This window comes from Phasianus colchicus, chromosome 8 (assembly GCF_987193195.1).
Source record: "Phasianus colchicus chromosome 8, bPhaCol1.hap1.1, whole genome shotgun sequence".
NCBI lineage: Eukaryota > Metazoa > Chordata > Aves > Galliformes > Phasianidae > Phasianus > Phasianus colchicus.
In genome coordinates, this window is record NC_143443.1 from 22466558 (window position 1) to 22480525 (window position 13968).

Sequence of the window (13968 nt, forward strand, 5' to 3'; positions counted from 1 at the left end):
GCTATAGAAAGGGCCGAGGTCCAAAAAGAAAAGCACATCTCTGAAAAAGTGGAGCGTATTTCCTTGCTGTCTTGAGCCTTTCTGTTGCTGTTATTGCTTAAAGCCTTTATTTATTACTGCATCTGTGGGCAGGAGAAATTAGAAACGTGAAATCCCACATTCCCTTCAAATACTGAATGCTGATCTGATAATAAGTCAGGAATAAGTGCTGAGTGTCCTTGCTCTGGGGTGCTTCCCCTCACATCTCGTTTGAACGCAGTCAAACTGTAACACGTATAGCACTTATCCTTCATTCATCAGTCAGGCTTGAAACCCAGTGGAAAAAAATCCCTGATTTCTTCTTTTGCAGAACAGCTGCAAGTAGAATCAGCAGCTTTGGTCCCATGTGGCATTTCATAGCATTAGAACTGAGAAAACAGCTTTAAAGACGGTTCTATTACCAACTGGCATAGAAACAATGCTGATGTTTGTTTATTATTCCCATTAGTACCCTGAGCACAGATTATATCTAATGGAAAGTATCAGATTCTGAAAATTCTAGGGATTTTCCTACTTATTTCTTAACATCTATTTCAAGTTCCCACTAACTGCAGGTCATAATTTAAAACGGATGGGAAATAATCTGTTGGAAAACTCAAAGCAGCAGTGTGGTGTTGCCTATTAGCATTCACCGTCCTCAAATGGAAAAATCTGAAAAGTAATCCACTTTTAAGAAAGCCAGAAAACAGCACCCATCTAGATTAAAAGTCTTCAAGCCATTAAGGTAGTTGAGAAGCATTAAAAAACCCTGTGCAGGGTGCATTCTTCTCTCCTCAGAAGAACATGGATGGCTGTCACTGGGACTTCAGGTCACCTGGGACAACAGCTGGGCCATGAGCAATTGAAGTACTCTCTGTTGCAGAGAAGCAGCTAAATGATAGTGCTAAAAATGAATTTGGTTCCCCTGACTTGAAATATTAGTTTGTCAATAAAGTCTTAATGTAAAACTAAAGCTTATGTTGCTTAATCTAACTCTGGATTATGAGGGTTCTACCAAGTGCCTCTGGCTCCATTTCTTGCCCCTTCCCATTGCAGCAGTGGGACCTCTGAGGCACGGAATCTGTCACCTGCCCTCGGGGCTGGCCCTGGAGCAAGACGGCTCAATTATTAACCCCAAGCTCAAGTCCTTGAATAGAGCCATTCATCAGCTGGGAAAATCAGCTGACTCCATCCTCAGGCTGGTAAAGAGTAATGAAATGGTTTCAGAGAACGACTTGCAGAAAAGACTCGCAGAACACACAAAATTTGGACGTCCCCGGTAAGAAATCATTTTAACTCCATGCATTTAGCCCTCTGCATCTACATCAGGTATGTTGTTTTGGGGGAGATTTTTAGTACAAACTGCTGCCTTGGAGAGCTCTTGTAATCTGCAGCGCTGATTAAAAAAGCATTGTAATCTGTAATGACTTCCAATGGCTGGCACCGTAAGAATAATCCAGTGAACCCCTGTATCCCTGGGATTCCTGAGATGTATTAATTCTGATCAGCTACCAAATTTTAATTGTTTGAAATGCTTTCCCAGTAACAAACCTTTATAAATATATAACCTTTATAAATAAGCCCATATAATTTCTATTTAAGTATCATGTTGATGCATAAAATATCAACAAATCTATCAACAAAATATAAACAAAAATATATTCCCGTTTTTACTTATTACAGTAACATTTTGTGGGTAGTATTCTGGAGATGTTAATGCAACAGTAAGTGCTTGGAATTCTTACTAAGCCAGTCCTGAATAAAAGCAGTTTTGGTGAAGACCTGAAAGTGAGATCAAATAATTCAATCTTGCACCTAAGCTAAATGCAGAGCAAAAAGTCAGAAAAATACCTGCTGGCATATAAAATTAAAATATTACTTGATTAAAAACTGAAATGAGTAATGCCAATGTTGAGGATTCCCAAAATCTGCTTTCTTGGGAAGTATCTATTTGAAACTACTATGGGTAACTATATTTCACTGTACAGTGTCACAGCTAATGTATGGAAGACATGCAAATAGGACCGTAAAAAATTTTCCAGCTTTAGAATTCTGCAGGAAAAAAAGCCTTCTGATTATTATATATTTCCTGGGTAGTAGAGGATGAGTCAGTGTTCTAATACTTGACACGATCTACACTCAAATAGGAACGTTTGCCCATGAAAATACTTAATACAGACTGCATGAATAGTTGCACTGAAATGATTATGATTACTCAGTGACCTCAGGGCAATATATTCTGCAACTGTCCCAGATTACTGCAGTGAAAACATGGGTAGTAAAACGCAAGTAGAAACTTAGGAATGCACGTCACCTTTTGTATCTTGCAGTCACAGAAAACAAATTCTTGCTTACTTGTAGCAAAAGTCACAAAATACAATAGTTTTTTGTTAAGTATTGGATGCTTTCCTCATTTTTAGACCCATGTAGGAATTAAATTTCTCTCCTCTTGATAAATTCTTGCTTGTCAAGACTTGTCAAGCAAGCTTCTCACCTCTCTCTTTCACTGAAGTCAGCGAGGCTTAATGGCTTGCTTTAATGTTGGTCTGACCTCTTGCAGGATTACTCATAAGCTGAAATGAAAGCGTGTTGATGCAGGGGCTCTGCAGTCTGCCTTTCAGTCTGGAGCAGTGCAGATGCTGCTGTGTGCAGTCAGGATGCATGCTGCATGTGAACACCTTCAGATCAGGTCACAGCTTTCTGGAATGATGTTAAGCTCAGCTCTTCCCACATAGTGTCAAAGCACCCCAGGGTGAAACCACCCTAGAAGGGGAAGGCACCTCCACCTGTAGCCATTGTTTCCTTAAAGGCTGTTTTGAGAAGCGTGTATTTTTGCTTGTAACACTTGTCAGTTGATTCATAGCAGTAGGGATGCATTTGTCCCATCTTTGTTAGCTCTTGCTACGCCATTAAATATGTCCAGGTGCTGGCTTTAATGAAGTACTTATGTTTCCATTATGCCCATAACAACATTAATACTCCAGAATTATATGAAATGAGTGAAAAAGCTGAGATGAAGATTTGGTTATCTCAGGCGATTGATTTTCTTTGTATAATGCTGTCAGTGCTTGAAAGGCTAGGTGGATTAACTGATTCTGCCAAGAACAGGCAGGCTTGTGCTAGCCTTGCATCACATACAATTTTCCACTTTATTAGTAGGACAGCAGAAATTTGTAAGCCTCCAGCTGTGATGTATCTTGCTGTTTTAGAAGACATGGCTTGATGGGTTGTCTCGCTAGCCTGAAATGCTCACTTTTCATCGTGAGCAGAATGTACCTGTTCAGCTATCAATAAAAAGCCTCAAGCAAGTGCATCAAGGTGCCATTTTCACCTTCTCCATTACTGTGGGGAGCTGTATAGTTTATTAACAATGCCATTCATCACGACCTTTCTAGCATCACTGTTATGTGGGCCATGATAAATGCACTTGGGCTTGGTTAGGAAGCCGCCGTTGTAAGCAGGAATAGGAGGAGCTAAGAGGCACCAGGCATGCAGTGAGTGTCCAGCCAGACAAGCTCACTAGGGCTGTGTAGCCCTAGCAGTACTGCCAAATCACTGTAAAATCATTGACTTGTCTTTCCCAAAGGGAGGCTGGAGTGACAGCTGAACCTTTCCTTCTCTTCATGAAAGTAGTTGGCTGAAAAGTGCCACTTTCTGCTCTCACCTGGTCCATTCTCAGTCTACCTAAAGCAGCCACCAGTGTTCATGAATGTCATCATTTTATCATCAGCTATGCAAAAAAGAAAAAACCCAAGAACTAATATATCAGAGATTCATTTTCTAAGCCCTACCTGCTATGTGATCCGAGCAAGATGAAAAGAGTTGATGATATAGAATTGAAATGCTGCTTTCACAGAACTGTTTCCAGCCCAAATAGGGTTGCACTGTGCTGTGACCATGTGCCTTATCTTCAGTGTAGACATTAATATGCTATTGAGGACTACTATCTATGTATAAACAGAAGAAGAATTAAGTGATATTTACTTTAACATTTACCCATGAACACAGATTGTAACAACTGCTTGCAAGACTTTTGCTTACTATAAGCATATGCAGAGGAGAAAAATAGCAAGACAATAGTAGCCTAAATATTACTTAAATTACTAACCTTACATTTATCAAAATGTAAGGTTTCCTTTTTACAGTGTTATAAATACAGTGTGTGTGAGCCTCCATTATGGAGAAATACTAATGGTGTTTAGGCCAATAACTGGTGAGGTTAAACTTTCTACCAGCTCACTTCAAGCAGATGATGGCCACATCATTATTTATTTGGGAATATCTCTTTGTAAAGCTGTCAGATTATAGCAAAATTTCATCACTGGTGAAAATGCATAACTGATGGTGGTGATTGCGTTGAAAAAACAGTGTTTTTTTTGTAGCTGAGAATAGCATTATTGTGCTCTTTGCATCCACTGTAGTTTCCATGGAAATTAATAAGGGGAATTACTTTCAGAGCAAAATACATATCTGACTGATCTATCAAACATGAACAAAGTAATTCTGAGAACAGAAAATGCCAAAGGCAGTTCAAAAGGAGTTATAGATATACATGACATATAAGGATCTCCCTGTGGAAGTTAATGCGAGTCAACATCTACAGTGGTCCTGGATGACACATTGATTCAAAATCACACAGTAATTGATGAAATTGGAGAGAGTTCTCTTCAGGGTCTCTTTTAAATAACTAAGGAAATAATTTAGCTCAAGTCTACTAAATTAACAGTTCTTGCTACATACAGTGCTTGTGCTCCTCATCACTCATGCTTTTGAAAAGTACAGCTTTAGCTGCATATGCACTCTTAAAACCAGCAAAACATAGAAAATACCATCTAAAAATTGAACTGCAGTTGTCAGAGCCTCAAAATAGCACTTTTTTCTTATGTGTATTTTTAACGTAAGACTGCTTATTCTAAATGCCATTTTCTTTAGCCTAATGTCTCCTGGGCTTTTCTTATTATTCTATGGTACTGTTCCTGTCCTTAGTTTTCCTTCTGTTTTTCACATGTATTCTATTAAAGGCTTGCACTTTAGATTGAAGTTGCCTGTTAGTAGTTGTTCAAATTGAGGCATTAATCTTCTGTCTGAACTCACATCACAATATGATGTAACAGCGCTGTACACAATTTTTTTTTTTACAACCGAATTTCCAGACCATAGGAATAACACTAGGTACTCCATCAATGGAGGAACCTGGAAAACCAATATCTTTTGGCCAGATGTTCTACTGTTAGATTTGGGCTGACAGCAAACAGCTGGAAGATCGGAGCTGTCTGTTCCTAAATTACGAGGAGCAAGATTATGAAAGTCCAGCTCCTGTGTTTTGCCCAAGGATGCACAATCTGGCACACTTTTCTGATCAGTTTGACAAATATGAAGAGAAAATAAAAGGTGGGTTCAGATAAAGAAAAAAAAAAGCTGTTGCCTTTTTTCCTGCATTACCTCTTTGCTACATGTCTGTCTTACTGTTGAATTATGATATTCATAACAGAATCAAAGCAGGCATAAGCGTGGACAGGAGTGGAATCTGTACAAATATGGTTTTGTGCCCTGAAAATGAATAATGGATCAGAGAACACAGGCTATACAGAAAAAAAAAAAGGATCTGGGATTGAAATAAACAAAAACTACTCCTTAATATTTCTGAAATTGCAGTTTCATAGCTCTTCATCTGTTGGTATAGGCTTGAGCAAACAAGAAATCACAAGTGATTCCAAGGTGAATGTATTCTGCTGAACTGATACAAGACTTTTAAGATAAGTAAGGTTATATATAAAGAAGTACAGAGGGCATGAAAGCTGAAGCATACATTAAGTATGCCAACAGAACATTTAGCGTTATGTTTTAAATCATGTATGTGCTAGATGATATTGGTTCTTGTAGATGTGTATTTCTGTATGCTTATAGGAGGAACAGAAGACAAGTTACTTGTTCTGACTTACTTTTAACCACAGTATATCTATGAAAAAGACACATCAAACCAGTTTAATTAGTAAGTAAGAATAATTACCATTGTAGTTGCTCTTCAGCCTGTCTTTCCCTGCAATTCCTATATTCAAGAGCCTCAGCAGAGCATGGCAAACTTCAATGGTGCAGGTGCTTAATCTTTTTATTTCATGACAAGAAAACGCTGCTCATGCCACCAGTACATGGGGATGGGAAGTGTGTTTAATGTTTACTTGTAACAAAAAAAAAAGAAGAGCTCATTTTAGCCTCTCTTTTTTGAACAGAGGAAAATGCTCACGTTAATGTTAATTTGCTGTTCCTGCTGAGGGTGGCAGTGTGGTATCATCCTCAGAAACAGAGAAACTGCTCTGCTTCAGCAGCTCTCCTTGCTGTGGGGTGAAGGTGTGTGTTCATCCTGGCCTGGGCTGCTGGCTCACAGTGGTTACAGACAACACTGCACACCCGTGTTGAAAGTGGCAAAACTACATGCAGTGACAGGGTGGTGATGACCATTTAACTCTGAACTGATTGTGAAAATATGTGGAGTAACGCATCTACAGTATTGACTAAGTTATGTTTATAGTTAATATTTTATTTCCATGTCAGTATCTTATTTCAGCCAGTAGATTTATATAATTAAGGACTTCCTGGTAGTTATTTACCTATCTCCTTAGCTAGTCAGCTCTCCGTATTACTTGAACAGTTCTGCTGTGTTCAAATATTGATCAATGTTCGGGTAGCTGTGAAAAGTATTGTGCATAGTCAATATTTGACCAACATTAAACAATGCCCTTAGCAATACTATTACATTTAAACACTGTACAATCACAGAAGGGGTAGGCTGGAAGGGACTTTAAAAGTATCTAGCTCCAACTCCCTGCCATGGGCTGGGTACTCCCCACCAGACCAGGGGCCATCTAACCCAGCCTTGGGCACCTACAGGGATGGAGCACCCACCCCTCTCTGAGTAAAGACTCCTTTGCTCTGTGGTGCTGACAGCACTGTACCTGGTGTCACTGTATTGGGAGAGGTCTCTGCTGGAGGATCACAGATGCCTCAGGAGAGAGATCAACTTCATTTGTTGGGGCTTAAGTTCTGCTGGAGAAAATGCTTTGATAAAGCCTTATCTCATTTAAACAATATGTTAGTGAAATAATATATTTTAATCCAAAAATTCAGCATTTAGAGTGGTTATGATTTTAGGTGATGTGTCCAAAATCACCTTAACGTTTTAAATCAGCATCTTTGTAATAAGCCTCCATGAACATCTCTGGAGATAAAATTGTTTCATTGTATTTGATCTGTAGAATTCTTATTCTAGCCTTCATAATAGGAAAAAAAAACAAACAAAAAACACCACTATCAAAGGTGCCTGAATGGGTTAAGTGACCTTCATAATGAACTCTGAGGTTTCTGTAGTGTGAACACCAGGTAAATGCATCATAATTCCATTATCAAGAGAAAAGAGCGTTGTGGTGCATGTTAAAAAGTAGCTTTGAATAGATGAATATGTAAATGTTACAATTGGAAAGATTAACACAGTGTAAGGGCAGTACAGGAGTATAACAGCACAGATAGAATAGTGTTACAAAAAAAAAAGTACTCACCCATCTCTGAAGATCCAGATTCGCAGGAAAGACTCTGTAAGAGAGAAATCTCCAACCAGAAATCCTTCCTGCCCTGGGGCAGTCAGCCCTTAAATGAGGTGTAAGAGAGGTGCAGCCAGGATCCATCCCTTCCAGTGGAATTGCCTTCACCTGTGCTCCCAGGGCTGACTGGTTCTTTCCCCAGGTGCTCAATCAGTGGTTCAGGCCATGATTACCATCCAATAAGCAAATCTTGCAGCGCACACAGTGGTTAAGTTAGCATTCAATTACCATCATATTTTTTTTTTAAATATCTGAAAATACTGCATTTTACCCTTCTTATAAATGCTTTATTTGGAAGTTTTCTGCTAATGGCTGCTTAAACTTGGATAGGATAGGAAGTTATTTCACCTGTGACAGTGACAGCTGTTTTATTTTTACATCAACTCCTTAAAGAAATGATGGTCATATTTGCAGTAAAACTCTTGAAGATGCTTCTTACATTACTTTCCATTCTTTTGCTAGGGGGTGAGGGAAGCATCTACTACTGCTTCCATGGTTTTGGTTGCTCCTTAACTTCCTCAGAAAAACCCCCAGCCCAATCTCACCACTGAAGCTATCTGGTTTTTCCAGACATTGGCCCACCCCATAGGGCCAAATATAACTCAAAACTGTGTGTAAAGGGAGAAGAGTGCTGTGTTCTACTCGATGCTTCTGTTAGTGCTGGCTGGTGACAAGCGTGGAAGAAGCTCTTGCTTCTTGCTTGCGGGACTTGCATAGCATTTACAGCAGGAAAACATCAGATAGTATTTATGCATCAAAACATGGAGAGAACATTATTCACACAGGACATCTTTTGGAAGCAGGCACAAACTCAGGAAATATGTCTGGATTGATATTTCCCTGTCCTTCTGATCCGTGCACTGATTGCTTGGCCAACCAAGAGCCCATGAGGCAGCCTTCAGGCCAGGAAGCTTTTTTTTTTAGCATGGAGCTGCCCCAGGATGCTGACCAAACTGCTCCTGGGCTGCTTTGTGCTGTCTGAGCCTGGGATTAGACCCACAGAGCAGGAACCATGACTTGTGTCTGCCTGCTAACTCTTCAATGCTCCCATGCTCTGCCTTGAGCAAGTCCCTGTTTGTGTTTCCCTGGGGAATGACTTGGATCCTGAAAGGATATGTGTGCCTAAGAAGCAGCATAAATCCAGCTCTGATAAAAGCAGAGTGTTTTGGTGATGCTGAGGGATGAAATGGCTGTAGACAACCAAGGGAGGTACAGGCAAGCCTGGAAAGCACTGCATTGGGTGCATTGTCACTGAATATAATCTCACCTCTTCCTCATTCTGAGAGAGCCATAAGTACAGACCTTTGTCTTGCAACAGCAGATCCCAGTACTCCACTGCATTATTTCAGCATGTTGAGAAATTGAAGTCAATAAATGCCCTGAACTAAGAGACTAACAAAGCAGGCGATTAAAACATAGTTTGAGCTCAGATTTTTAGTTTTTGCCAAGAATCTCAGGTGTGACAGCAGGAATATTTTTATATAGTCTGTCTCTGAACTGTAACGAAACTTACAGCTTCTAAATGTTTGAACATTTACCTGCTTTCAGTCTGTTTGCTCTCCAGTGGCCATACAGAAGCACATTAGCACAGTTGGTGTGCTGTGTGGTGGAGGTGATTTGGCTGCTGTTTGTTTCAAGTTTCCAGCTCTAGCATGAGTGACTGGATCTTCTTTCACTCTTTTGTTGGATTCTGGCTGGAGTCCCAAATTGCTCTTGAACTCAGACTTTTGAATTGCAGTTGAGGAAGTAAGACCAGGATTCAGTGCAGTGCCTGAGGCTGCTGACATTGAGATTTTGTATTGGACAATTTATTTTGTTGCTTGTCTTCTGTTTTGTTTTGTTTTGTTTTGTTTTTTAAAGCCACGTTAACAGCTCACTGGAGGGTAAGGTAGTTTTGTAGATTTCATTACTAAAAAGTGACTGAAGGAAGGGCTCAAGGAAGAAAGTTTCATGAAGAGTAGCTTGATTTCTAAGTTTGTGAGGATGAGAAAAAAACAGAAGACTACGTGGAAAGAGATACTGAAATGGGAGTAAGAAGGTAAGTAAAAGATTGGTGAACAGAACAGGGTGAGTCTGGAGAGGTGATATTACTAGCAAAGGGACTTTTCCTTCCCTCCTGTAAATGTGGTCAGCTTCCGTATTAGATTGATTTTGAGGAGTGGATCACAAATATCCAACTTCCATTAGAAAGAGGTGATGAAAATTGCCTGGAAGAATTCCAGCAGAATTCTTTTATCAGGAGACTTGTACAGATGCGTGTTTAAAAATACATAAAAGGGAAAAAAATAGATCTTTAGAATAAATACCACATTCCTGCATTTTGCCTTTCCTGTGCCCAGAGCAGTCAGCTGGGAATAGGGTCAATCTGCAGCATTTTAGGATTCATGCCTTGGAGTGAAAAAGGAGGAGGGAAAAAAATAAAAATAAATCAGCAGCTGCAATTCTGTCTCTTTCAACAAAAGAATTAATTGTTAATGAGGATCAGAAGAGTATATTCTGTAGTTTGAACAAGTTCAGTTATTAGAACACAGGCAAATACTGTAAAAACTAAATAAAGACTCTAAATGTTAGCTTTCTGCCAGTGACCATCTTTTCATCCAAGTAGCTTTTAAATGTATTTCTCTATGTAAATGTTGCTGCATAAGAAACAGAGACAACAGTCCTTACAAATGAGTACATTCTGCAGTAGATCTTCAGCTTGTCACTGCTGTCCTTTACTGCTATCATTACTATGTTTTAAAAGATAAGTATGTTTAATATATGTAAAATGATTGCCAGATCTCAGTTACAGGCAGTCATTTAGAGCAGTGATGATAGGCTACCACATAAATCATGCAGTGCTTTGATTAGAGTACTGTAAATGCTGTCATCTTTAACTTAGTCTTATAGGCTACATCTGGGAACAATTTCACGCAATGTTGTTGTTATTACTGCCATTCTAAAGTAAAGCCAGCCTTCGTGCTTAAACATAGTTTAGCAGCATACTATTTAGAATTTTTGAAAGATAAAAACACACCAATTGTACCGTGACAGCTGCCCTAATTCCTCTCCAGATAAAAGAGATGTGAAAAATGTGGATGAAAAAGCCTAATGTAAAAGTAAGAACAAAGATTTTTACTAGAGAAAATGAGGTATAGTAGGAAGTGAGTAATTACAGGAGAAAAAACAAGAAACAGGAAAGGAACAGGAGCAAAGGAAAATTTAAAAAATAGGAAGGAGAAGTGAATGCTAAGGGAGCAGGGCGAAGGAAAGCTATGTGAGAAAAGACCAAGGCATTGAGGTTGGCAGTACATGTGTTTGTATGCTCCATTGTAGCCCTCGTCAGGTATTCTGGGAGCTTTGTAAGAGCTTTGTAAGTTTAAATGAAAGTGTGCTTTGGGAAAATGTGTTTTCCAATTCCATAATGCTAGGCAAGCCTCTGTCACAGTGGTAGGTAACACTTTTCCCCGAATTCCAGACTGTTCTTTGAAACAGAGTATAAAAAAATGAAAAGCACTGAGAGCAACAGAGAAGCCAAATAGGCTGTGGCTGATCTGCCAGCACTTGGAGGAAAAAAACATTTTTCCCAGCCACAAAGAACCCTATTGTTCCTATGTTAAATACTTAAATTTGCCTGCATTTAAATCAGGCTGTCTAAAACTCTGTTTTCTTCCTATGGTAAAGCATGTGCCAGTTACTGGGGCAGCATACAGTGGCACAGCTTCAGGGATATGCAGTGGATATCAATGACAAATAAAGCTGGCCTGGTAAATCTTATTAATGGATCTTCAGTGCACCTGCTTTCATATATAGCCTTTGTCACTAAGTGTTCAAGCTCAATTTCATTTGCTGTATATGTTTAGAGAAGTTACACTGCATCATGACACTTGCCTATTTCCCCAGCACGGTATCAAATCAGGGAGGGGCAAAGATCTCAAGCAATACGAGAAGAGTTCTACTTTATTTAGCAGAAATTAAACTGCTGTTAATGTAATAAAGCTGTTATTAACAGATAAGTATTCACACAGTGTTTTTAGTCATTTCCTTCTACGGTCCCACGTAAACACACGGACACTTGCACTCGTTATCCAGTGAGAAGATAGGAAGGGCTGGCATGCTGCTGTGCTTGCTCCAGCAGGCCAGTTTGGCACATTCATAATAGAAGAAACCAAGGAGAGCATGGGGAGTACTGTCAGCACACAAATATGATTCTGAGAGGAGAATTAATGTGGGCTTTTCTTCTAACAGCACTCTAACTGAGACTGCTGCTACCTGTGGCTTTCAGCTATAAGGTATACACCAACAAATGTGGAACCCCTGAGAAATTGCTGCCCTCCACCCAGGCTCATACTGGCACTTTTCAACTCTCAAATTGCAAATTCAGTATGAAAACAGTGGAAGTGAAGTGGAGAACTCAGTTTTTGTGGAGTTAGGTTCAGTTTGCAATGATGGAATGCTTAAAATTCTTTTACATCCTTGCACATCTTTATATCTTATTTGTTCATGGGGAACATAAGTCTGAAAACAAAAAAACAACCAAAACATTTCAGAGTAATATAGTTGAAGAGTACTATGTAAACCATAAGAGGATGAAACGTCTGAAATCTCTGAAGCATACTGACCTGGTATATTTTTGTACTGTGTGGTATTGTTGCTTGGAGAAGTTCCTTGATGCTAAAAATATCATTTCTACACTGTTTTCTATCTCCAAGGTTACTAAATCTTTCTAACCTAAGCATAATTAGGATTATACCTACAGGATGTATTTTTAGCATGCTTGATTTTTTTGTGTGGTGCAGTGTTATTCTAGCAGATGTAGCTGAGTTCAGGGAAGTCTGTGCTGTGTAAGAGAGAAGAGGAGGGAAGAAGTCCACTAACTTCAGTAGGCAACTGTTCTGGACTCCCAGAACAACTCTCTCCACGCTGAAAGCTGTGGGAGAGAAATTTTGCATGATGACCTAAGGGTCTTTAAGGACTAGTTATCCATTTAGTGAAAGAAGCTTAAAACTTAAACCTAGATTTCAGATTGTGAAATTTGACATTCCCTAATGGGCTTGAAACTAGGACTATTTTTCGTTTTTACATTGTTTTTCTCACTACAAAATCTCTTAAGAAATGGACTAACCCCCATAAATTCCTGTTTGCTTGCAAGTGACTGCTTTTGAATGCTAGCAGCCGCCCTGCTGCTGCATCCAGCCGCACTACCAAGAGCTGAGCCAGGAGGTGGCAGCTGCTGCCCTGCCTGTGTTGCCACATCCCTTCCTGACCAGTGCTGCCCTGACTGTGCTCCAGCAATGTCACCACCCACCTACCTGTCCTGTCACCCCGACAGCATGAGCTTTTTACTTGCTGAATGCAATTTGCTGTTTTAGGATGGAATACTGGCTGGAAATACCACCAGCAGAATTTGCACAGGTGGTTAGTTTCTTCAAGCACAGAAAGCACACGTGGGGAAGAACAGCACTGTACAAATAAGGTCGTGCCTACCCGTGAGAGCTGGATGTAATTTTAACAGATCGTGTTAATGTACCGAATGTGTGAGGCAAAATCCCTGCACCTAAACGTGACTTGGGCAAGAGGTTTTAAAAGGTGATAGACAGGGTTGTGCTTGTACAGGAAAGCGCAGACAATACACGTGGCCATTTGAAGTGGATACCCAGCGGGGGGCGTATTAATAGAAGAAACGAGATGAGTGATGCCTCCTGCATGCTGAATGAGAAAAGCTGTGCTTAGGTGTATAGGACAGCTCAAGGAGAGAAAGGTGTGATTTGAAATGATACAGGTGCATTTAGTAAGGAGGCAGGTCTGGTCATTCATTGTGGGTATAAATTAGATACGGAACAGATATCACTTGGAGTTGGTGATAGGTAATAAAAAGGAAGTCAACCAATAGAACTAATAGAAATAGAAGGGCTAGAAAGCTATTTATATCATTATTTATATCATTCGTCTTTGGACCATAAACTGATTTTGCTTTGTATATATGCACAAATTCTGTAGTTCATAAAATTACAAATTAGGCTGCAAATTTAGGATTAAAGCTAAGGCTTCACACTGCTGGAAATCATCAAGCCTTAACCTTTTTCTGCCGAAGTTGTAAATCGAGGTAAGTACATAGGAAGTTGTTTGTTTTAAACATAATAGCTACTTAATTCTTTCTGCTAATTCAAAGAGGATTGAAATGGGATGAAGAAATTATGTAAACAAGAAGTACTTGTACCTGTGGAGGTAATAAATGCCCATCATCAGTAAAAGAAGATATAGTATTTTCTAAAATTCAGGGCTACTTTGCAGTCTGTCCATTTCCTTCCTATTTTTATTGGTCTGCTGAAGTGCAAAACTAAAGAAAATAGGACGTGAAACTTTCCAGAGATTA

General features: G+C 39.5%; 1 long non-coding RNA gene across 2 annotated transcripts; it reads right to left on the reverse strand.

The window, feature by feature from the left end:
* Nucleotides 1–45: 45 nt before the first annotated feature.
* Nucleotides 46–7619, reverse strand: LOC149917070 (uncharacterized). Of its 2 annotated transcripts, none has more exons than XR_016468818.1 (3): nt 7572–7619; nt 6972–7059; nt 46–122 (listed from the first exon to the last, which is right to left on the reverse strand). It is a non-coding gene; the product is annotated as an uncharacterized LOC149917070 (long non-coding RNA). The 2 variants fall into 2 exon arrangements; XR_016468817.1 differs by lacking the exon at nt 46–122 and adding an exon at nt 6490–6704.
* Between the last annotated feature and the right edge of the window lie 6349 nt (nt 7620–13968).